This window comes from Labrus mixtus, chromosome 22 (genome assembly GCF_963584025.1).
Source record: "Labrus mixtus chromosome 22, fLabMix1.1, whole genome shotgun sequence".
NCBI lineage: Eukaryota > Metazoa > Chordata > Actinopteri > Labriformes > Labridae > Labrus > Labrus mixtus.
In genome coordinates, this window is record NC_083633.1 from 16,241,599 (window position 1) to 16,268,074 (window position 26,476).

At 43.0% G+C, this 26,476-nt stretch overlaps 1 protein-coding gene across 5 annotated transcripts in view; it reads right to left on the reverse strand.

Annotated features, from left to right (window-relative positions):
• The window catches only part of syt1a (synaptotagmin Ia), a 145,922-nt gene that overhangs the window by 52,655 nt on the left and 66,791 nt on the right, over nucleotides 1-26,476 (reverse strand). For 2 of the 5 annotated variants that reach the window (XM_061029493.1, XM_061029497.1), the window contains exon 4: nucleotides 22,194-22,289. The exons of 2 other annotated variants lie outside the window; for them this stretch is intronic. The gene's annotated coding sequence lies outside the window, so the exon portion shown is untranslated. Of the gene's footprint in view, nucleotides 1-22,193; nucleotides 22,295-26,476 lie in introns of all 5 variants that reach the window. One more of the 5 variants, XM_061029494.1, reaches the window with a different exon arrangement.

Below are 26,476 nucleotides of genomic sequence, written 5' to 3' on the forward strand. Positions count from 1 at the left end.
CCTTTCAGATGAATGGATCCTCATTATCAACTTGGTAGCTTGGATATCCTCACGACTCTAGTCAGTTACAATGCCTTCAATATATTCAATCTCTCTCAAAATTGAAGGCTAAACTCCCCTTAAGGTGAACCATCTCTGTAGTTATACCATACTTATCTTTTGAAAAGTCACCTCCCTGCCTTCCAACAATTTTAATAAAAAATTCCTTTTCATCTTCATCCTTTTCAACAAAGTTGAGGTTCTTCTCTGCCAGCTCAGTTACACAACACTTCTGATTATTTCTGCCTCCAGTGAAGCTCTGCCACGGAATTTGTCTAAGTAAACTCCAATCTGTGTACTTTGCAGAAAACTGCATCTGACACACCACCCTGTCAGAGTGGATCAGGCCCGGGCCCAAACCACATCCAATTTCACTGCACGTCTTACTTTCAAGCGAGCTGTTGAAATCTCCCCCCATATATCTTCCTCTGTCATGTCTTCTCGTGAGTCACTGATCCTCCTGAGTGCACCGCTCCTCTGTTTAGAGCTGAAACATCAACACTTTTTTTTTGTTTTCTTTTTTTTTGTTGTTGTTGCAAAGAACAAGTGTGACGATTTCTCATGGAAATGAGATGTTTGCTCACTCAGATGCAGTGCAAAAGCTTTCACAGATTATTATGACTAAAGCTAATGGATGACTAACAGATGCTGCAAACACCTCAGCCTTTTCTCAGAATTAAAAAACAATTCACAACAACAACAGATCCATCAAGCACTCTTTAAAGGACAGGTCGGCTGTTGATTAAAGGGGCAATATGAGTATGATTTTACCACCAACGCGCCAACACAAACACTTGAAGGAATCTTGGTGTTCATGCGTTACTTTTAATGACAGCTGTCCTGTTCTATCGGAAAGGTATCCTTAAATGACTTCTTTCCCTGATTTCCGACTCTATCCACTATCCTATCCCTACAATAAAGGCCCAAAAAGCCCCCAAAAAATAAAAATTAATAATAATTCTTGACCTTCAAGGGGGGCGGGGGGAACTAATATAATGGTAGGGGAAACACTGGAAACTATATGATGGATTTTTAAGTTTAGAGAAACAAACGTTGCAGCATCCTCTCCAATGAGGATGTTTTTAAAAACTGTGAGCAGAAATGCTATTCCTATTGATCCCAGTCTGGTTTACGAGTTCACTGAGTGGGGTGTTGGGGCTTTAGAAGAGAGTGAACCCTGAGGGAGCTCAACTTAGCCGCAGAAACAGAGTGACAGGTCTGGTGGGCTTTAATGGAATATCAAGGAAGTCGGGAAGCAAGAGGCCCTTTTCTCTCTCTACTGGGTCGTGTTCAGGATCACACTAAGCTGTCACTGGACTCGCACACGGGCTGAAGGCAGGGCTTGAACCGGCTTGCTCAGTGAAAACATGCCTCTGAGAGCAATTAGGAGGCCAATTACTTTCCTCTTATGGAGGATAGCATGTCAGGACTCGCCAGCAATCCTTCCTAATACCTGTCCCCCAGCAACAACCCCTAACTGATGCTTTTATATTTCCCCTTGTGAAGTGCTTCAGATGGTAAGCTTAAAAAAACCTTTTGACACCACAGTCCAGACGGGTACCAGTGTTTGTTTAGCAACAATATGAAGCACTTAAGAGATGTACTGTATAGTAAACATGCTGTTGAAAAATGAAGCCAGTCAGAAGCGGCAAAAACTACAAATCTGCATCATGATGATCATATTTTGGCATACTTTATTCCCCTAAATTCCAAGTAAAACACATTGCAAAGGTTTGTTTTTCAGCCTCATACCACCGAAGTGAGCGCAAATGAGCTTACATTCTACAGTTGAACTGAGACTCAATGAACGGGCGCTACTCTGGGAGGTTACGGACAAAGAGTTGACAGCGTTTGCATCGCACGAGTGAATACCACATCGAAAAGGAATTCTCGCCTTGAAGTTGTAGCACGCTAACCTCTGGTTTCACTGAAATTCAGTAGAAATGGACGCCGTTTCACAGAAGCATATATCTTCTATCAGACGATGGTTGGTGTTCCAAGATTGCCAAGTCAACCAATACAGTCACTGAACTTCACCTCTATGCAAAGTTAGTGTTAGTGGTGCATTTTGGGGATTGTACACCAATGGGGGAGTGTGTGTATTATTTTTATTGTCTTTTAAATGTTAACTACCTAGTCAGTTTTGGCTTGGAAGTCGTAATTAGCCTTTAAATTTACGAAGAATGATGGTAAGTTTAAATGATGAGAGGTGACAATTTGAGGCCGGATGTGCTGCTGTGATAATTCTTATTTTTGGGTAAACAGCAGGAGATTTGTGAGGCGGAGCTGTTTTGTGGGAAGATTTTCCCAGCGAGACGTCTCAGCAGAGAGCCAATTTTGGCACGAGCAGAATGCCAGTCAGCCTCCACTGGGCACCAGCAAACAGTTCTGTCATTCAGCTGCAGAACAATCCGATCAGACAGAGAAGAGGGCCCGTGGACCAGCGCCACACAAAAGCCAAACTCCTGAGCCCATCTGAGGTCAAAGCACACAGACGCACGCTGTCCAAATCCCCGCTGCTGAGTCCCGTCTGACAGGACTCCTGTGGCTGCAGAGACGGGCTGCAAAGAGCCGCCGCGTCAAAACCATCTTACCGATAGAAAGAGCAACTAGCAAAACATAATTGAACTCTTCCACCATCCACCTTACACCACTTTCTCACATATTTCTGTACAATCATGTCCAATCTCTACCAGACTTGCACAGACTCTTACAATTCCACAATTCATTTAGCCGACACTTTTATCAAAGCGACGTACATCAGAGAGTAAGTACAACACAAGCAAGAATCTAGAAAGGAATTCAACATCATTTGATGAAGACAGCGAAGCGTCCTTAATAATCACATCGTCTCACAGTGTATTTTAATTACATGAGATACAGCCCTGGGTCTATACTTTACTTATCAAAACTACCTTTTCATGTTAAACACCCTCTGCTTGGCCATTTATGCTTGATTGCATGCTGACCACGCTTTGCGGCTCTTTTACAACACGGACAATTAAAGCTTTGTAGCTGCATTGAAAGTTCACTTACAATTTGTAATTATAGGAGTAAAAAGGGCAATTAGTCATCTGAGAAATATAGTAAATGAAAGGTAATAGCAGTGGGTTTTGTTGCTATATGACTCATCAGTGGCCTTTTCAACAGAGTATCCTTTTGCTCTTCATACAGAGCGGAGTATTTCATATTTTTTTGTTCTATCCCCCAGGTTTCTGATTTATAACATGTTTTAGAGGTGTTTTTCTAACATTTGGAACAACAACACAACCTCTATCCCCCTGCCATGCACTGAATCCCAGGCTACAGCTCTTTATGTGCAGCCCGATGGAGTAGTGCTTATTACCTAAGATCTCACTGCGATTGGCTGGCACCTGCTCCAGCAGGGGGACCCAAATACTGTAAGCCACGGCCACGCCCTATCTCACCAAAGCCCCTGTGACCTTGGAGTGAGGTGCGGCGCCCTGGGTAGCTGTGGAATGAACAATATGAGGCAGGGAGGGAGTCGAGCACACAAACAGTCCATTACGATCCATAATGTGGGCTATCTCTCTCTCTATCTCTCGCTCTCTCTCTCTCTCTCTCTCTCCCTGCTGCTGTGCCTATCCAGAAACCTCACAGCTGCACTTTCATTTTAAGCCTGCCAGGGATCTCTCTCTGTCTGTGCCGGTGCAATCTGGCCAAAAAGGAAGAGACCACAGTCCATGAATAAAAGGGGCTGGTTTGCCCCAGGCTGAGCTGAAATTGGTCTATTACAGGGCTTCGCTTGAGATCAGTCTAAGAGGGAGTGGCAGCGAGGGTTTTCTCTCTTTTCTTGTTTTCTTCTCTCTCAACCTTTTTGTCGTTAATGTCAGAGAAAATAAAGCTGAGAGTAAAAGTGTGTCAAATCTGTCGCAATTTAGCATTGAATATGTGGAAATTTGAATAAGTAGCAGTATGACCTTTGATCTAATCCTTCTCGTAATAGCCTCCTTTAGAGACTTCCACATTCTGTAATGTACTACAATATCACTTCAATCACTTTTCTCCCGATTCACTTCAGTGACTTAAGTGGAAAATAGAAAGGGAGCTAGCGCGATTAGCTCAAATTGAATATATGAAATTACGGCTGATAGTACATTCAGCTCTGACTAGTCCTGATTATAGAGATGGATCACCTCCTTTATCCAGCATTTTACCATAACACTGTAAGCATTGCAGCTGCAGAGTAAAAGTTTAAAGCGTCTTTATTTTCTTCTTACTTCTTCAACTTTTCCCTCATGAGCCATGACAAAGAAAATGTCACAACGCCGAGTAATCAGAGATGTCAAACAAACATCTAATCGCAAAAAAAAAAAAAAAAAAATGGCACACAAGTGGACTGATTTGTTTCCTCAGGCTGTGTGAGCGAAGAAGGGGAATGAAGGGGCTCAGCGGCAGAGTGATGACATTAAAATAAAATGCTCTCTTTAAAGGAATTATCTGTGAACAAAGGAGCTTCAGCTGATGTGGAGAAAGCCAGGCCTGGTACAAGCTGTCTCCAGTAATGCTGAGGACCATACAATCAGGCGGTATTGTGGTTGGAGTGGGACCCTCTCCTGCGTGATCAGGAGGCAAACGGAGATGCAGCGTGCCGTGCTATTTGCTGTGATTTTTCCCTAGCTACGCAGATTGAGAGAAAACTGACGTGTTGCAGTACGTCATCTGTCCTGCTCTGTTGTGTCCTTGCTATATTAAGAGTTTCGCTCCCTTGATCGACAGCCACACATTGTTGTTATCTACCTGTAACACTTGGACGCCAGTGTGAAAGAGTAAGCGAAGGAAATGTGTGAGTCTTGCGGTTATTTATCAGCTGATACTGAGTGTATCTAAAATGGGAGCAGCGCAGTTCAGACCTCAGATTTTGAAGAATACACATTTTCACTATAAAAGCCTGCATGGAAGTAAACAGAATTAATCAAGATTACTGTAGGATAGCCTGAAGGTGGATCGGTGCAGGCAGAGAGAAAGGCTGATACTCAGCATTAGTCTGAGCTCAGATAAATAGGTGATTTATTGAAGCCATTAATAGCGAGAGGCAGACCCACACATCTCATTACCCAAGTTAGATTGTGTAAAGAAGCCGTGCCTCTGCTGTTATGAATGAGGGTGTTCAATCATGAGTCCTGCTGTATTCCAAAGGTCAAACTGAGGCAAACAATGAGGGTATAAACAGATCATTTGAAGGGAAAATATTGCAAAAAATGGCGGCACTCCTCGCCTCCATGACGTTGCTTTTACATACAGCGTCAAAATACCCTCAACCATGTTAGATCATGTTTGTTGTCTTTGTCTGAAAATGATAACCCTCGACTGAACAAGCTGTTGGTAGTCCCATGAGTGAGTCTGTGAGAGATATCCGTACTTCTTGAGAACTTCACTGAAATATATGATCAACAAAACTGTTCTGATGGAGGCAGGAGGGGGAAGAAGAGTCAAAACTCTGCAGATATTAAATCTGGATTTCTTGCTCCTGAGGTACAGTGACTCACTGTACTTCCGATTACCAAGGACTTTTAGTCGTCATATTTGAGGGAGTAAAAGGTCCCTCTGGCCAAAATGTTGACATTTTCACAAAGGTCTATAGACACATGAAAAGTGAGTTTATGTTATTAAGTCCCTGGGACTTCTTTGGGACCCTGGTCTCTGCGGTGGAAAATCACAGGCTACCTCGAAAAATCCCTGGGAAAAGTTCCAGTGGTGGAAACAAAGATAAAACAAAACAAGAGTAAACTTACAACCTTGTGCGACTTAATCCCATCCTGTGATAAGGGAATAGAGAGAAGCCAAGGAAAGGGATACATGTAAGAAGGGAAATCTCAATAGGAGAAGAAGCACCATCAGGTTTGACAGTTCTGCTCCGCTCAAGCTCAAGCTCAATGTGTTCCTTTGACATTTAAGGGAATTAGGCAGTGTTAGAAAAAAATGACAGCCGCTTTGTCTCTGTTAAAGAGCTTAGCCAAGACACGGAGAACTATTCTGTGCGGCTCTCAGGCGAGCCTTGGAAACACAAAAGGAGAAATCTTGGGCTTGTCTGGTGGCAGTTGAGTGCACCGCTCGCCGGGAAGAGAAGTTGTAAGGGGGGGCTGCCATGACTTTGAGCCTCATCACTTTCTTGCCTCCTCATTGTTGTCAGGTTTACATAAACAGGCCCGCAGAGGCTGTGAATTCTGGGAAATGACATTGGATGAAAAAACGCTAAAAGGAACAAACAGCAATGCCTTATTGTTTTTTATGACATGTCGCCGATGTCAAAATATATCTTAGCTGCAAGGATAATACAAAAATGTAAAACACACAATGAAACAAGAATTTCTTTAGCAGAAGCTTCAGATTTAATGGTCAGCTGCAGTTTTCTTCAATCAATCAATCAATTAGCTTAATTATAGTCAAATTGGACTCCTCTCAGCACCCTCCAGATGTCAGCTGATCCCTCCATATATCTCCGCCTTAATTGGCCTGATTTTTCAAGTAAATGAGGTTTTGCTTGCGCGTGTGTGAGGCAACCCTGTTCTGACCTTCAGCTGTGGGCCAACAGTTTGCGCTGCTTAGGCGGCAAAGAGAAACCAACTGTCAGCCCCGCTCTGTCCTCTGTCAGGTGTTGACAAGCGGCGTAAACATCGAGTGAGAAGCACGGCGTACCCGAGGGGCAAACAGCCACGATGAATGATGTGAAGAGTCACTCAGACGAGAACATGTTTGACTCTTCCAAACGATCGGTTGAGGACATTAACATCAAGGAGTTTTACTGTTTCCAAGCGCCGTCATTCACTGTTGTGCACCTTAGACGGAATATGGAGGCATGATTACATTACAAGATTGTTTTTGATTGGCTACAGTTTCATCAGCTCTCCAATTAATCAAGTTCAATGGCAGGTCCTTTTTGGTGGGTTGATGTAGGGATGTAACGGTATCAAAATATAAAGCATTTATTCAATTCAAAGGACAATCTTCACATTATTTCGGTTGTTTTGCGCACAGATCTGTTGATACTAGAATAAGATGAACAGTTTCTTTCGTATTTCTGTGCTGAGAGCAGGCTGTGCTGTCTGTCCTGGGCTGCCCTGGCTTCTCAATGGCCCCTTACAAGTCAGCTGATCGCAGATACAGCCTTTTGATTAGTCCACAGACCAAAAACAGGGTGGCAGCGTCTATCTAGCCAAGGGAGCCATCAACAGAAATTACACTATTTCGTTCAACGAACAGTCTTAGAAAATCCACTGATCTACTCAGTGGCATGGGAAAGCCCCTGGATGTTGCAGAAACACACTGGGAAGCTGCCAGTCTCACAAAGCAAGTGGATTTTAAAGTATCCGCTCTGCTCCATTGCAGCTGAAACAAAACTACACTTTTTGCCCAGAAGACCTATCATTCCATACCATCATAGGTCCATGAGAGTATATTGAGACACTTAATGATACCATTACATCCCTAGTAATTACACATGAGGAGTGCAGACACTAATTTCCCACTAGGGGAGAATGTTGTGTTCCTGGCCTATCCTTTCTGCCCCCTTTGTGAAATAACAACACAATGGGGAAAAGCCCATTCCCACAAACACACTGACGCACACACTTATTGTGAACCAGAGGAGTGCTGCCCTCAAGGCATGTCTCCGTCAGTACACAGAAAAAAATCATTAAAGTGGAACAAATGTGTCCTCAGCAGCAAATCAGCCTCAGTGGAAGGTGCTCTTTTTACAAACACCAGGGCGGTATTAAATTATACAGAAAGTGACACTCCTGTTTGGTCCACCAGTGGTTCTGGATGAGCCTCTTGATGTGTGTTGAAAGCCAAAACAGGCTCTACCAACTTGTTTGGTTGGTAAAATGTGCTTTTGATGTGACTGTGTCCCTGAGAATCAGAGCCCAATGCCGACAGAGCTAGGTCTGTAATTTCTCTGAAGTGTGTTTTTTCTTTCTCGCTTTGCCTGACATGATCCTATTTTGAATGGTCCTCCGTGGTAATAAGGTCATTTGTCTTGTGCAAAGGAGATGGGGGATCTATGGTTGTCATAGTCTGAGCTGGAGATAAATGTGAGAGGCTAAGATGTGCCGGGGAAAATAATTTATGCAGTAGACCCTCTGCTCTCTCAGCGTGTAGGAAAAAAAAAACATCTTTGTCTGAAAGAAAAAGCCTGCAATTATAAACATGGATGTCTTTTATTGAGACTGGTTATTGATGTTTCTGATGTGCATCCTGCATCCACCGTTTATCGAAAATTGTAATAAAAACAAGTCTAAATGTTCTCCAAGCTCTTTTGTGAAGAACAGTTTATCCCAGTTTAAGACTCTCTTTGAAAAGTAGATTTAAGAATGCTTTCAACATTTTCTTTCCTTTGTTCAGCTCATGAGAACCGCGGTTATAACTTCCAGTCTTATTTATAGTTAATGTTGGCTGGTGTGAGAACTGTCAGTCAAATGCAAAAGAGGAGATATGGGGAAAAGAGTCGAAAATGGAGCCAATGCAGCAAGGACTCAACCTTTGAATATAAGACGCTCACTCAAACCACTAAGTAAAAAATGGTGCTCCACATTCATTCATTGTTAAACCACTTGAGGATATGACTTTTATGCCTGCTGGTTGCTATTCTGGCCCTGCAAAACTCAATTATTTGGATCTTTTGAGGTATTGATGGATCAAAGTCACACCTATGTGTCCCGTAGAAAATGTAAACCTTTGTACATTTGAATGCATCATGTATAAATAAAACTGACTCTATACTTTTACTTTTATGAGAAAAGCTGAGCAACCCAAGAACCAGCACAAGACAAAGGACTTGAACCCCCCGATATCTTTGGCGCCCCCCAAAGGAGGGGCCCAGACCCCAGGTTGGGAACTAAGGCCCCAAATCGTTCACTTTCATATATCAGCGGGGTACAGGCTTATGCTTCTGATTTGGAAAACAAAATGAGTGAAAAATGAAAAACTGCTCAGTCAGAAAGTTTAAAAAAAAAAGGTTAAATCTGTAGAGTTTAAAGATCCATGTATTTCAGCACTTCCCTTGATAAGTTAACTGAAGTGTTCCACAAGCAGATAGGTAAACTTCCTACCTGCCTTGTGTCTTGTCTCATCTTGTTTGTTTCATTATCTTGAAACGAGGTGGAGTTGAAGTCTCGACTAATTATGCTCTCATGCGTGACCTCTTTGTGACTCCAGGGAACATGACATTGAAGAATAAAAAGCATCCGAGTGCTGCATCAATTTCAGTCAGTGTCTGGAAGTTAATTTCCAAATGAGGGTACAAGAAGTGCTGATAATATAAAGACCGACAAAAGCTGCTCCGTAACCTGGCAGTCGCTTGGCAGTCTTCACGACTTCATGTGAACACTGTGTTGTTTGTGTGCAAAGAGTCAGTGGGATTTTGAATTACTTTCCTATTTGGGGTATTTCAGATGCAGAACCAGGTCCTTCATGGCAGGGTTTTGATCCGCATCCTTCGGCGTGAAAGTGCCCTTCATCTCAATTAGACTTGTAACAGGGGAAAAAAACAAGGAAAGAAAAAGGATGATACTATATGTGAAAGGCTGAGCAGGAAAAACAACAAAATTTCACCCCAAAAAAAAAAGAGGCTTCCTGTGCTTCTGCATCCTCCACCATGTACTGTAAAAGTCAATAACGCTTTCCTTTTAGCTGTGAATGCTTCTTCTCCTCTATGGACTACTAATGGCACATGCTTCAAAGAAAATGGATTAATCAGCCCCTGCTTCTTAAACCTCCTCCATCAGTCTTGGTAAGCCCCCCCTTTTCCTTGCCCAAGTATGTTGTTATAGTTCTGAATCGACCCATCAAGGTGCGACCCAACGCGCCGTCTCGGCAACAAAGAAGATCTCACCCCGTCCTGCAGACACAAACTCCTCACTGCTGTGTTTCGTGTTGTAATTTTCTTCTTCGGATCGGGCAGTAATGAATGTTTTCACAGCTATAGTGGGAATCCGATTATCATACGGGGATCAGTCGTCATGGAAACCGAGGAATGTGCATGGTGTTAAACCAACCCTTACACATCTTAGAACATTGGGAATTAGTGTGAAAATACAGCTCCCTTAAAATAAGACGTGACACATTCCTTCTCATGTATTAGGCACATTAAGAAGCATTGGATGTTTTGTTTGTATAGCCTCCATGTATGGTTTGAGTACTACCTGTGCTTTTTGGAAACATTACTCGGACCTAAGATGTATTATAAGTAATGCATACATAAACACAAAGCATCAAGTATTCCATACCAATGTCCACTTGTTAATTACTCTTTATTAACATGGTTAGAGGGATTTATTGAAATCTTTTGAAGCCTTCAAAAAGCCTGAGTGATTTATGCTGCTTTTTTTCAACAAGATATTCCCGGCTGAGTGTGTGAGAGAAGGTAATGTAGACCCTTAATTGGCTCAAAAGTGTAAATTCTAATTAAAAAAGTAAACAGTAATAAAAAAATTAAAGATCACATTTAAATTCTGTCTTCTTTCCAACGGCCTGGAGGTGGAAACGACAGCGTGCCAGACTCTCTTTGATTATTGTTTTGCGGTGCTGCACTATGCCTATGAATGTCAGTGGAACATTTGGAGACGAACAAACTGTGGCAGCTGCTGCAGCGAGGACAAACTGCAGGACGTACTACAAAACCCATTCATGTTAGGGAACCTTGGTCAATTTCAGCCACATGTTTGCTAATTCACCAAAGAGGGAAATAAATCTGCTTCCTATTGAGCAGATTTGAGACAAATTGGGAGGAAATCTAAACAGCTGCTAAAAAAGAAAACGCTGTTAGCTTGCACACAGCATAAGTTCATTTATATTTTGGCAGAATTATTCCAAATTAAGAATGAGTAAAACCATGAGCGTGTGGGTACTGGTCGCTCAGGTAACTAAGGATACGGAAGGTTGTCAGATGATCATCTCAGAGAAATATATTTTAGGAACAGATTGCCTGGATGTTACAGCTGAATGTTTGGTAGGTAGAAAGATTTACCAAATTAGTATTTCTGATTCTGATGCTGACTGGCATATGTTGTGCATTCTTTTTAGATATATTACTCATGATATTCTTTTGTATCTCAAATTAAATGTTTCAACATTTGTTATTTGTTTTAAAAGGAAGAAAATTGCGATAGACGAAGCTATCCAATCGTAATACTTGTTGTATTGCAATACTTCAAAATGGCAATACAAATCTGATAAACACCCAAGAATTGTGATTAAATAACAAATAAATGGGGACAAACAACATGTAGTCCCAGCCCGACAAAGTACCACTAGTATAGATTTGTGTACTGTGTTATCATAATTTTAAACAATCAGGAGAATGATCAAAACTGAAAATGATGATGCCCTGTCTTCCACCAACAGAGAATTATTAAAGCCAACACCACACTAGCAGAGTTAATACCATGAATCATCAGAGGTCATTCATTGAGAGCAGTGTGATCCTCTGCCATGTTTTGTTGAAATGCATCACAGCCTCGACCCTGAACCCTCGACTCCATCCGCCTCGCACAGCGCTGCCTTGAGCTCCCAACTCACTCTGTATAAACACAACCACGCACAATATGCCCCCATGCACAACAAAAGACATGACTGGGAGCGCTGTCACCACTCATCATGCTGACACAAAGCAGGATGCAGCTCTGATACTGTGCGAGTGGTGTAATAATGCACACGCGGATATGATCTGGGATTTTCTGGAGGCCCGGGGACAAACAGATAGGCCAGGTTGAAGAGGATCAATGCAGGAATCAATACTGGGGTGCCCGTCGAGTGTTAGAAAGCAGCAAAGGAGCATTTTTAAGAGCTAAATGAGCTGACAGAGAGGCTCCTTGACCAGCAGCGGTGATCCACCTTGCGGCCTTGTGAAAGAGCTAATGCAGATTAAAACAACTCAAGAGGACGAGATAAATCACAGCGGCATCCATGGAGCGTTTCAGAGTGTGTTACTCTCTGCCATTTTTTGAGCAACATTCCTTGTAGAGAGATAAAAGAAAAACAGATGTGTGGATGAATATGTATATGGGAGGTTTAGTGCCCTACACAGTGAATTCAGAGGTCTGATTCCCTCCTCAGTGCCAGTCAAGCTTACTAGTGCGTGATGCAGGCCGGAGTGATTGGCAGGCCAGAGGGGAAAAAGGCAGGTGGGGTGAGAGACGTGCACAGGAGAGAACCTGAGGAGAGACACTGTCACCGATCTGACTGGTGCATTCAGGAAGAAAGAAAAAGTTCCTGGAGGGCGTAATTCGGCCCACTAAAAGCTCTTAAACCTGCAGCTGCAGCCGCTCTGACACTTTTCTACTTTGGTCCAGCAGAGCAGAGAATAACATGACTGACATCACGTTGTAGTTTCCAATTACAGGAGCCGCTGTAAACACTCAAACACTGTTTTTTTTCTCTTATCAATGTCTGATTTGAATTTTTTATTTTTTTTTAAATGTCCCTGTCACTTTTAATACGAGCACTTTTTCCATTATTGTTAGCCAAACAGATTTAAATAATGTGATTATATGTGAATCAGTATGCTGGACACTGCAGCAATCTCAATATTTTGGACTGGAGCCGTTTGAATATTAGACAACAACAACAATTTGGGCAAAACTGATAAATATGTATTAATTTAACTCTGTGACACCCAAATCAAATCAACAGCGAATGGAGTTACTAACTCTCAGATATGTGCAACAGAGAGTCATCTGTAGATGACAGCTTAATCCTTTAAGATTATTGAACTGTCATGTTCTTATAAAGATATTCAGCATAATAAAAGGCCAAAAAGCCCAAAATCAACAATCAGTTAGTCCATCTCAGATCCTTTTGACTCACAAATATACACTTCAATCATTTCCTCTTAGACTTTGACTCAAACTGTAGCTGCTGGCATGGGTTCAGGGTAGGGCTGGGTGATATGGACCAAAACTCATCTCAATATTTTTTCGCTGAATGGCGATACTCGATATATATATCGACATTAACATTAGTTGCACAAGTTCAACATGTAGATGAAAACAAACTACCTGTTTGTGAAATTAATTAATTTTCTGCATAACAAAATAAACACAGTTGTGTGCTTTGTTATCCATTTAGTTTGTTGAGTTTGGCTCAGAGAGAGTGAGAGAGAGAGGAGCAGGGTGAAGAGGGAGAGACAGTGAGATGAGAAATAGGTGAACTGGCAGCTCTACAGAAGAAAGATATAACGTTATTTTAATGCAACATGAACTATATCGATATCAACAATATTGTCCTACCCTATATCTGGATTGAAGATATATCGATATATCTTAAAAACTTGATATATCGCCCAGCCCTAGTTCAGGGGACTACTTTCAGCTGTGGATGGATACAAAATGATGTGCTCGAGTGAAAATGAAACGATGAAACAATAACCGCTCTGCTTTTAAATGTTCTGATGCAACAGGATGCAGACCACCAGCGTGTAGCTAAAGATGGTAATCGGCTCGTTAGTGAGATTTACCCTTTAAAAGCCGTAAAACAGCTTATCTTTGTTCCGGCACTCCCTCCCTAAAGACATTTCAGTCCCAAGGGTGAACTTTAACCATGCAATGACTATTGATGAAAATTAGCAGAGTATTCAGTGAATGTCACACTCAAGTCACCATAATCCAGCAGCGTGTTCTCCGAGTGAGCTGCCCTCTCTCTCTCTCTCCCTCTCACTCACACATGCTGCATCCTGGGTAATTTGTTTCTCCAGGGGGTTTATCATATCAGGAGCAGGAGAGGTTATTCATACTGACAGTTATGGCACAGAAGAGAGAAAAGATGAAGAGAGAAGAAGTAGGGATACATTATTAAAAGAATTAGAAATATTTTTATACTTCTGAAAGTTTTGTCGTTCTGAAACAGTAACTTGGTAAACAACACGTCCCTCTGCTTTGCCAAACAACCTTCCCCTATGGTTTGTACTTTCCTTTGTACAAGCCCACAGCCTTGGAGGAGTTGATACAGACTGTTTAACATGATATGTCACAGGATTTTACGCCAAGCCGGTCTCAGGTTATGGACTCAATCATAGATGGGTGGATTTTGTTCATTTGGCTTCAAATGTTCAGGAACAACGCATTCCTCCCCACAAAAAAAAAAAAAAATCAGTCACGACTTTTGGCAGTGGGTGAAGGTGACGACGGATGAATAATGCATGAGCTCAATGTGCTGCCGTTAATCACAGTGATCTCACACGTTGCTATGTCTCCCCCCCCAAAGCATGCACACACACACACACACACACACACACCTCCACTATCTTCCGCTGATGCTAGAGAAGGTAATGTGGAATCGGATGGAGACATTATAGCAGGAAACAAGGATTTTGCACCTCATTACTGAGAGAAGTTTGGCCATTTGTGATGGGTCTTTTTTTTTCAGGTTGGCGAAACATAACCTAAAAAGTTTGCTCTTTCAGATACGTCAGAAAAAAAAACACCTTCCCGACTTGGTTCATAACATCACACAGCTCAGGTATTTTTACTCCCTTCTCAAAGCATTATGTCTGGATTCATTTGAATGCTACCTTTAAGATACTTGGAGACTGCTCGGTGTCCATTTTTATGTCCCGTTTGCAATGTCAGGCTCAGATAGGTACCACACTTTCTCCATTGGAAATGTACAACCGGGCCAGCATTCTGTTTCAGCAGCCGATCATTCATCCTTCATCTCCAATTAGTTACGATCCAGATATGAAGACAAAATAAGCAAATGCTTTTTTTAAAATTTAAATTGGCACGATTAGGCCGAGAGAATGCTGACACGACCAGTAAAAAGGAGATAATGAAGCTTTGTCAAGTCTGTCTGCAAGCCCAAAATGAAGCTTGTTTTACATTTTTTGTTGAATGAACTTCTGATCAAGCATTCTTTGTGCAATCTCAGAATGTATCACACATGATGGAAATTTGGTACTCCACTTGGGGTTTCTTTAAGACATCATTTTCAAAATGTGTCCTTACTTTCCTTTAATTACAATATGGATATTTGCCAAAGTGTGTTCCGTGTCTCATATTTGGATGTTTGAGTTGGCTTTTGAGTTTAATTGTAACCTTGAGAGAGAACATAAAGAAACAGAATGAGAAAAAAAAAAGTCAGTCATCAGCATTCATATCAGTCCGACTGGATGTTTTTTTCTTCAGTTTCTCTGCTCACTTCATGCTGGCTTGCTGAAAATGGTCACAATGCATGTGCATTTTTAGGGGGGATTGGCGAGAACTATCCCAATGGAAATGAAAAAGCCACTGATTGCATTCTACCTGGCATTTCAAACTTGGCTTTTGTGCGACTCTTCACCAAATGAATGCAAAGGAAAGCTGAATTTCCACTTTCACAGAAGCCTTTTCTGAATGACCCACTTGCCTCTCTGTACTTCCACTCAGCTGGAAGAGGGAGAAACTTGCAAAAGCTCTGAAATTCTTTTTTCGTCCCTCAACCTTGCAATCATGAAGACATAAATCCCATTTTTGCACATGAATACAGCCTTGGTTTGCTTTCATTCATGGCTGTGCACTAGGACTGTAAGCCCAGTGATACACATCTGTAATGGGATCTTTTCTCCCCATAGTGGACCTTATTGATGGGGGAGCTGATAATATACTCCCAAGTGGACATCTAAGATCAGTGATTAACCTCCATTTACGGCAGCTGGCTCTCCTGCAGGGCATGTGGACGCATCAGAGGGCGGGGTTTGGAGAAAGCGCCTGATTTGAAGATAACCTCTTTCCTTTTTCCTTTTAACATGATAGATCCTTTAATTGCACTAAACTGAGATTGACTGGAAGGTTACTGGGAGATGGTGACACCAGTGACCCTGGCAAACAGGAAAAGGAAGCCACTGGAAATCATTTTTTTTCTCCAACACAGGTGCAGTGTGAGCCCAAGGACAAAGACAGTGTTGTGTTCTTGTTGTATTTATAAGAACGTTACATTTTTTTTGTTATTGTAGTTTAAATGTGTTTGTGGTGTGAACCTCTTCCGTTTCTTTTTACCTTTCAGTAACCTGCATACTGACTGCTGAAGAAACAGCACCGTCTCTATGCTGTCAGCTCTGCCCCCCCTGCCCCCCCCCCCTCTGTAAACAGAGGTCTCTGGTGAATATGCAGCCTTCTGTGGAGTCACAGATGTAGTGATAAAAAGTCGCTTTTCTTTTACGCTCAGTTCTCAGCAGACAGGGAACGCCTGATTTACGTGGCGCGGTGACAAGGGCGACAGCTGCAGCCTGCAGAGATGGAAAATATATCCTCACCCCACCCTTTTTCTTTCATCCCAATCTTCATTTTAAGTCCGATTCACGTCACCTCTCTCTTCATGTGCCCCACCTCCTGCCTGACATCCAAGCTAGAGGGTTTATTGATGCGAGTAGAAGAGGAGCAGACCACCTTCCAGAGGTGGCAGCAGCCTCTGTGGTCAGGTGAACTCTTTCCTGCCCTGTCTGCTTGACACGAGAAAATTAACTTGTGGTTGCAACCAGTCTGAATGCTTTCTAGCCTGCCATACGTGCCGGCCTTCTCACTGGGACAGTGTCCAGTTTATTAGCACTGGCCAACACAGAGACAAGGTCATCCCAGAGGAGGGAAAACTGGACCAGACTGAGGGTTGCATATTGTGATTATTTGTCAGGGATAGGGCTGCAACTAACGATTGAAACTATTAATCAACAAATCTGAGAATGTTTTACACAAATACATAGTGGTTTGATTTAGCTATTAGCCTCTAAATGTAACAAAATTCTTTCTAACTCAAAATATGCCATTAAACATTTGAATTGAAGCCATATTTTTGTCTTGGCTTCAAACAGAACTAACGGTATTGTAAGACGGATGATTTTTTTTTAATCCGCAGCATGGTTACTATGATAACACCATAGACTACTGGAAGAGTTTGCTCCATTGTTCAGTAGGAGAGAAGATGAGAAGGTCAGGGACTGAAAATGTTAATAATAGAAAAAGCACACAGCGTGGCTGCAACTTTGGACTGCGAAGTCGAGAGTCAAAGATTTTTTTTTTTTTTTAAATAATGACAGAAAAAAACGTGCAAAAAGAAAAACAGCTGCACCCTGAACTTAAAAAGCTGGAACCAGCAAACGTACATTTTCGGTTCATGGATTATAGAAGATCATTGGTGATACATTTTACATAAATCATTTATTTGTCACAGTTCTAATTAAGGTAACGTACAGTAAGTGTAATGGCATTGACCACTGCGGAGGAAGAGAAGAAAGTCCCAGGCAAAGGGTGGGAACTAAAGGCACGGACGCCTCCTTGTTCATGACACCATTCAGCTTAACAAACAGAGCCGCACGTGAATTGGCTGCTTCTCTGGTTAATAACACACCAGTGGAGAACACTTAACTCATGCCTATTCAATTATGCTAATGCATACATATACAAATGACCCGGGTTGGTTATTAGCTGGCTCAATTAGTGGATAAATGTGTGAGGGGCTTGAGAATAGATGGAGAGAGAGAGAGAGAGAGAGAGAGGAGTGACGGGTAGTTTGCTGTTCACTGGTGACTACAGAAGCCTCGGGGCGAGACTTTATTGTTTCTGTCGGGTGTTTTGGTTGGAGATAGGGGGGGTGGGGGGGGGCTATGCTTGGAGGACGTGCAGCAAGGCACAAAATCGATGTCATGCTGAGTCCATGAGTGCATATTCCTGTGGACCTGCTAAGTAGAATTGCATGAACAGTAGACGCTCTCATCTTTCCAGCTCTTCTTAGTGACTCTCTTCCCTGTGAAGTCCGTCACTGAAGATCAGACGGCTTCATCTAACGGCACACGTTTTCACGTCTGATTTCTCACCCTCAAAGATGATGTAAAATACGTCTCATTAATTCATGACACTTGAGTCACTTTGCAACCAGCGACAGAACAAAAAGACCTAGTTATTGTACGAACGTCATTACATCTTTAGTGCACCTAAGAACCTAGTTATGGAGTATGGTTTTAAATGCTTTGCACGTATGCATCGTAAAACCATGCATTACGATCAATAAAATGGATCGACAAAGCCATAACTGACTCGTACATTTATTACAGCCACAGTGGATTAATGACAGTGATTTACAATGTGATGTGAAGCATGTTGAGATGGGCCATCTCGGGTGTGATACGGGGCAGAGCTAAGGTGCAAAGATAGAGGCTTACTGTCACAATTTGCGGGTCATGTCGCCAATGCAATACGCTGACGTGTAATGTTGCCAAGGAGCAGCTTCTAACTCTACAGTTGGCTTTGGACAGCCTGGGGGATGTTTTTCACTTCTTGGGAGAAAGTTGTGTTTTCAGTGATATTTGTTTATGGAATAAACACTGACAGATGTTGGGATTATATAAAAAAAAATGACAGGTCAGCTTCGCCCCCTTGATCAAAGGGTGCTTTTTCCTTAAATTGATCGCAGTAGCCTCTCTGAAGTCTGAGCCTAGGAGCTGCGTATCTGAGTTCTGTTTTTCAGTCACCTGCTCACACATTCTCCTGTCAGTATCTTGGAAGCTGCTGCTTTTGAAGACCAATCGATGATCTTCCTCTCTGTCTTATTGGGAATATTGGGTCTTATTTTCAGATATGACGCTCTACGGCACCATATTTCTCGGCTGCTTGACCGTTGTTTAATGACTCTTCTGCATCGATATCCATTCTCTTAAAAGTGGCATCATAACTCAAACTGTCGGTTAACTTGACTTACCTAAGCCATCTGCAGCCTTATTTGGACCAATTCCGTAATATTTTTGCTAAATTGTATTTTGGGGATTTTTGTTGCTTATCTATTTTTATGGGTTTTTTTTGGGTTGCTTTTGTGTTCATTCGTCTGAAAATCATTATAAAACACCAAGCTGTTTCTTCAGATGCTTGTAAAACCCTTTAATTAGCTTTACAGTTTCTGTCTGAATACATTTGATTGGTTGATAACAAACTAAGCTTTAGTAAAGTGAATCCTGAGCAGCCCTGAATGCGAGCCAACAAAGATTTAATGCTTCAGTGATCTACACGCACAGTTGCAAAGACGCTCACTCCCTGTTTGTGAGCTTTGCATATTTGGAAACTGTGATTATTTACCCAGGCTACCTGGTTAAGTACCGAACACAGCTGGCCCTGGACTCAACTGACAGCCAGTGTTGGTTAGCAAACAGGAGCAGATTAAAGCTGGTAAATATTCAAACACTGCTGTTCCTGCTCCTCAGCAAGAGCGCCTTCTGAAACCTTAATGTAAAATCTGTCACTTCTCACATTATATTACATCGTCTGATCATCTTATGAATAATCTTTACAAGCAATAATGTGTATCATGCTGCTCTCTGACTATCTGAGCATCTTATTATTCTTGCCATCAATCCGAGAGACTCGGTTTCTGCAGGATGCTTGACTACATGTACTGAAGGAGCTGTCCACATGAGGTGGTGCTGATTTTTTTTTACCCTCCTCTGTTCGCTCGCCTTCAGTCCAGGAGCGCTGTCCATGGTTCTGGATCAGTGCTGCATGGCCTTAGCATAAAGGGAGAACAAAAAATGTGGGGTTTTTTTTCTGGCTGGGTAGCAGGGTGGAGCAGCTTGGACCTGATATCTGCCTGATCTGTCTGAAAGAGGCAAACAAGCCCAAGTCTCAGCAGGCAGGCAGGCAGGACTCCACACCCTGTTTGCTTCAGAGCTGTCACATGTGACAGTGTCACTTACAAATGGACGGAGGGGCTTCAGGCCTGAATACATCCCTTAGATACAAAACATGACTACGGTTGGGGCTAGATAGGAGGAGTGTGATCTCAGTTATTTTGCTGAACTGTTTGAATTTCTCATTGCGCATGTGCAGTTTTTCAGCGACCAAAAGCCCTTCTTGTTGTTTCTTTTTGTTTTTACCAACTCGTGCCTGTGTTTTCTTTCATTCACACAAACACATTGTAAATGTTCATCCTGAACGACTGATCCCTGCGCATGTGGGGCTGACCTCTTTCTCTCTATCTCTCCTTTTTTTTCCCTTCACATCCTGTCTTTCCCTGGAGTAGAGAAAAGCCGGCCAATCAGAGTGGACAACGCAATGAGTCACAGAGGGAGAGCAGGGCCGCGTCCAGTGGACCGAAAGGAGCTGCCGCCTGGCGCTCTAGGCAGGAAAAGCTGGAGGGGCCGTGGATGGAGGGAATGGGTCAGAACTGTTGCTCACACCAACACACAGGAAAGGCTTGTAGATTTATTAAAAAAAACGCCTCTTTTAGGGCAGAAATGTAACAGAATCAAAGCCAAAAAAGTACAATATTCCTGTCCTCTATCACACTGTATCCCTCTGCTTAAGATGTAGGAGATAATGAATTACTCCTACTACCTAAACATGCACTGTGACACTGCAAGGTTGTGTGAAGGTCAGCCAAGATCTTCATCAAACTCCGGCTGAGCTGTGTTCAAGCTTCATAATGGTGTAGAACAGTAAGTGTCTCACAGCTGGTGCATGAACAAAAACCCTGTGTGAATGGGATGTATGAATGAGAGCTGGAGACACTCATTAACTATTGATGTTATGGGAGATCTCACAGCTGGATACACACCGCACAGCGTGGATTCACGCGCACGCAGAACTGTTGTCGGAATATAAGCCAACATTTCTCAAGAAAAGGATTTTCAATTGTGCTCCCAGGGAATAAATCATTTAAATAGTTTCCATAAAACGCCTGCAGATTAGACACATAAATCCAACACTAACAATGGCGTGAATACAAAAGGTGAGCAGAGTGTTCACTGTGGGACGCACAAATCCATTTCTCCAAAGAGCAGCGTGCGTGAAAAGGGATTTATTGGACCTTGTAGTGGAAGAAAAGCTTTGGAAGGTGATGGAAAAATGAAGTCAAAAATGAGAAAATCTGAATTAGTCCTGTGCTTGAAAAGACTGCCGGCTTTCAAGGCTTGTTCCAGCACGAGACAATGGAATCAAATAGACGGTGGGGCCATTTGAAGCCGCTGCAATCTACCAACCTTTACCTCTTTCATGTTTCTAAATGAGGGAAGAAGAAAATAAATAAAAGAGCAAATGTTATTAAGAACAGAGAGGCTTTGTTCAGCCCCCTGGCCCTATAGTCTGTCTTTGTTTAATAGTCTACTGTACCGCAGCATGCATGAATGGACAAAAGGGGATGGAAGGGAAGAGAGATGGGCTAGTTGGTTTCAGCTGAATGCTGGGTAATTAGGGCGAGAGAGAGGGGGGGGGGGGGGGGGGGGGAGATAAGGAACGTCAAAAAGGGGAAATGACAAAACAGCAGCGGAGAGATTCAATAGCAGAAGAACCTCTTATTGAATGAAGAAGAAAGAGATGATCAAATTACTCAAAATCACACGTCATTCTTCTTTTGTGTGCGGGAATAACTGTCTCGTCCATCTCTACTATTGCCATGCTGATCTGAAGCTTGGCCTAAGCCACCATGGGAGTCTGCTGAACCCTGACTGTCACTAATATCGCAGATCGCTGCCTGTTGTGGAGCCACATCCAGCCAAATGAAACATACGCTCCAAAGCCTCGTGTGTTTTGACTGATGATTTTTATCCTGAAAACGTGTCTTCCTTTGCTTCAAGAGCTCGGACAAGAACATCTGTATGGTGTATTTTCTGAATCTTTTTGGTAGTTTTATGTTCATCTTCTGTTTGGGAAATTGATCTCAAATCGTTGTTTCTTTCGTCGTTTGCTTTTGGCCGCTTTTTTCATTTTTTGCTGATCACTCACATCTAACATTTCAGCTAAATAACAAGAATGAAACGTGCATTGCAAAAACTTCACGAGAAAAGGAATAAACTACAACAATGTCAAGTTTGTTTTCTAGAGCATCGAATGCCAATTTAAGTCGATGGGGGGGGAAAGAAATCAAGAAAGTGAGACAGAACGAAAGCTCCACAAGTCGCTCCAGTTTCTCTTCTTTCTGAATTTGACATTCCCTGACATCTGTCATCCTGGATGAACACTACGCCTCCTCCTGCTTCACATCGTTCCTCTTTTTCTCTACACGACCTGACTCCTCCGATCACAATACAGTACACTGTCCTGTCGTTATTGCTGACACATGTGCACACACCAAATCCAGCATGTTCCCTCCTTTAGATGATGTATTTCTCACACAGCAGAGGAAGAGAGCTCTTTAAGATCTTCCACATTCAAAAAAAAAATCCTCTTTATGTGTGATTCTCTTACCTGGCAGCACGCTGTCTTCCCCAGGTCCTCTTTACAATCCCAGGCAGCAGGGGGGGTGGGGGGTGGGGGGTTCACACAAGTTCTGGGAGCTCGTTTCTGCGCTTGAAGAAGAAAAGAAGAGAAGAAAAGAAAAGGCTCAAAAAGCAATGTCCTCTTTTTCTTTTCTTTTTCACACGACGGCTCAAGAAGCACTCACGATAACACACTCGAGCACAACAGCTCCGGCAACAAGCAGCACACTATTCCTTCCCTCTCTCTCTCTTTCGCTCCGTCTCTCCATCCGTGACACTCGCCTCTTCTCTCTCCCCGCCCACCTACCTCAGCCCCCTCCCCCGACTTCTCTCTCTCTCCTCTCTCTCTCTCTCTCTCTCTCTCGCTCTTCACATGTCAGGCAAAATGCACACACTTCCTCTCTTTCCCTCGGCTCACTATTTTCTGACATTTCTCCCCACCCACATGAATCTTCTGCTCCATGAAAACAAATATCAGGTGGAGGCTACTATTAGATGTGTTTTTCCACACACTTTCACCAGAATGACACTTGAATCTTTTTTCTTCTCGGAATAAATACAAGCACTCCAGAAAACCTTCCAATGAGGCATGTAAATTGAATATTCCCTGTCATTTTTGTCTTTCCAGGTTGGCGCGTGCATCGGACGCCGCCTTCTTGCCATTCTTCAGACGGCTGGTCAAGGGCATTCCCAGAGAAAGTGTACGCTCATGCTCCCGCCTCCAGGAGCTGCCCGGGCCTCCCCTCCACTCTCAGACCCTGTCCAGATGTGTCTCTCTGAGAATCTGAGGGAAGGGGGGGGGGCAGCAGATGTGAAGGCAAAGAGGAGGACCGGCAGCGAGAAATCTGCCAAGCAGTCGGGTCTCATTTGACAACCCGGATGAAGGCACAAGTGAGGCCCGGCAGCAGCTGAGGTGATGGAGGTGTGGATGTTTAATGGTGCTTTATTGGCGTGACATGCGGAAGTAATCAGGCCCACTGCCAGCTTCTGATTCCAGCCATAAGTAGGTGATGATATTCACAACAAACAGACCTTGGTTACATCTTATGATTGATATTAGATCTGGACAGCGAAACAGAAAATATAACCTTGTAAAAGTCTTCCATGATTTCTCCAAGATGGAATTTTCTGTTATTTAAGTGACAGACTGTTGCAACAGATTCCTGAACAATATGTCCAATCATATCAACCAGTTGAATAAAAGACAACTTAGTGGATTAATTATCAGGGCATGTGAGCGCTAGACGTTTTCTACTCTACTATAAGACATCCGTCTTCTACGCTCATCTGTGAACTGGGAGAGGAAGAAGTCTGCAGCAAACTGTAACTCTGCCTGATACACGACTGCAGGCGTGAGCAGATGTTATATCTGTGTGTGTGTGTGTGTGTGTGTGTGTGTGGGTGTGTCTCTAACACACAGTGCATGGTCTGATAAAGCCCAGCGAAGGCACATGGCACTGTTGACAACACACACACGTATAAAAGCCACCAGACGTACAGCAGAGACAGAGGAAAAGCAAACAGGGAGTCTGGGTTAATGATTAGCCACTAACACCCCGCCTGGACACTGCACAGCTTTCTCCTCTGTACATAAGCGCCGGTTCACTGGCTCTGGGTGTATGAGGTGTGTGTGTGTGTGTCTTGTGTCATGTGGCCGTGGGGGAATCGATTCTGGGGGTAAGGCGGTGAGGCCGGAGCGGATTTGTGGCCCAGCAGTCTTATAGTTCAACCCTAACGAGCAGGGGAAGGGTCGCCTCCATGCTGAGCGGTGTAGGTCATCCTCTATGGAGAATCTATGTCAGTCCCTTTTAAAGTCAGCTGAAGCTCACATCCTATCTGTGCGGAGGGCATTCACTGTCGCAGCTACGGGCTGAAACTGGAACTTTTCCTGTGGCTTAACTCCCTAGCGAGCTAGCATATCTAATTTACAAGTACGGTTTGTCAAGAGGAAAAGTCCATCAGGTACCTTGAAACCATATTTAGTTAGTTGTTTAGGTTATTGAAATCTTACAGAAGTCCTGCTCTGTACTGAGGCTGGTAGTTCATTTCTTATGAAAGGCTTTAACAATGATGGAAATGTTGCCACCTTCATTAATCAAAAAAAAAACAAAAAACGGCATTGTCGTTTAATTGACGCATGCAAGTGTGAATGGAAAAAAAAGACCTTACAAAAAAACAAGACAGAGTGAAAAAACATTAGGAACCATATGAGTCACCGGCTGAGAGAGGAATGATTGAGAACATGATGACCAAATGCTCTTTGAAACGGTGCATTGGCACTTAATTCCACCGAGAGAGCTCTTGAATTTGAACAAAAGTCAAGTGCTACACTTCAACTTTTCACAAGAAATGGACAAGAGATATGAACTGAAAAGGCAACAAGAAAAAAATAAAGGAAATCTTTCAACCAGGAGCCTGTAAGTGGTCGAACGTCAAACTGGATGAGCGAGGAAGAAGAAAAAAAGGAGGAAGAAGGATCAACAAGGTGAAAGAGGAATGAAAAGGGCGAATGGCATTTTGAAGAAGAGGGCGGTAAAAAAAAAAAAAAAAAAAGGGAAGATGGCTGAACAAAAGGGACAATTTCCCAAATGTCAGGAACATTTGGATGGTCACCATTGAACACTGTAAATCGCTGCTCTCAGCCAGCACAAAGAGAGGACTGAGAAGAAGCAAACTAAACAAACTACAGACTTACTTGCTCATGCATGTTAAGCAACACATTACATTACACTCTCATAGCATTACATTCATGGGGCAACAATATGAAAAAACGACCATGTGTTTGTCAGTGGTCTGTTGTAAAGGTAAAAGATTGGGATCGACAGCCTGCAGGAACTGGCAGAGCTCCAACCCTTTGTCCTTTTCAGGAACTGTGAGCAAAATCGCCCAAATTATTGCTGTGCCTTTGCTCAGTATCTTCATGGTAGTGCTATACAGTATGCCACCATCTTTGTTTAAGGGGATAGGGGACTTCTTCCAGATAAAATCTTTCACCTGCATGATGCATGAAAAACAAGGTGACCGCTCACTCTGTATGGGCACCATATTTCATTGTCTGCATAATTTCCACTTGCTCCTAGGGGGGGGGGCAAGGAATTTCAAATATCACGGGTTCAGACTGGAAAACGTATTCAGTCAGTCCGAGTCAGTGATTCTAATTTGCAAACGATAAAGTTGGGCTTCAGAACGCCTCTTCAGAAACCAATTGGTGACGTCACTTAGACTACGGCCATGTTTTATACAGTCTATGGTTGTGACTTTGACAGAGAAACGTAGGGAGGAAATGAAAAGGTAGCATGTCATACTACCTCATCATTTCCTTCCTAGTATTCTTTGCCGCTTTAAATCAATCATGTTGTATTGCTTTGGCAGAAAGTATCTAGTTCTAATTCTCTCTGAGACAGAAACATGCACTTCCAAATGGAGGAAAGTATCCCTAATTACAATTGATGTTCTACACTAATTCCTCTCTCTGACTTCTCTCCCTCTGTCTCGCTCTCTCGACTGCTTCAGGAAGCTGCCACGAATCACTTACAGCTTATCGCTGGGTAAGTGGCTGTTCAAATATGGAGCTATTCAAAGAACGCTTTTCAATACACACAGATGCTCCTTTCACCAACCACCCGGCTCCCCTCGCTCACATGCACGCTGTAGATACTGTACGCGCAACCTAAAACAACACCCTCACACACGCGGAACACCTGCTGGGGTCACTGACACTTTCCAATGGCACTGATGTCACGCAGATGTTTGGCTGGTACTCGAGGTAACAGGAGGAGCAGAGAAAGACCAAGGCGGTGCTTGTTTCCTCCAAATTTGAAATTTTAACAACTCCAGTGTGTAAGGGCGCGGTCACACTGGCCATCCGTACCGTGCCCAAGCACGCTTCAACCCTAAAGTCCAGTTCGTTTGACCAGTGTGACCGCTCCGTATCGTGCTCAGGCACGGTACACTTCATGCACGAGCACAAGCCTGCGGGTACACAACGCTGACAGCCTTCATTCTGGAGAAATCCAGAGTTTCATGTCTGTATCTGACTAACATGACACAAGCCACAAAGTAGCTGTCATGCTGTGTGTTGTTCTCCGATGTGCGGGCGTCCGCGCGGACTCACGCACTCACTATTTCATTTTTGTATTTATTTATTGCTGTGTCTGATTAAAATGGCTTAAAATAAGCTGTAAAGTCAGTAAAGTAGCTGTCATGCTCTGTGTTGTTCTCCGATGTGCAGACGCGGACTCGACTGTGCGTCTCTTTTGTTTGTAAACTGAG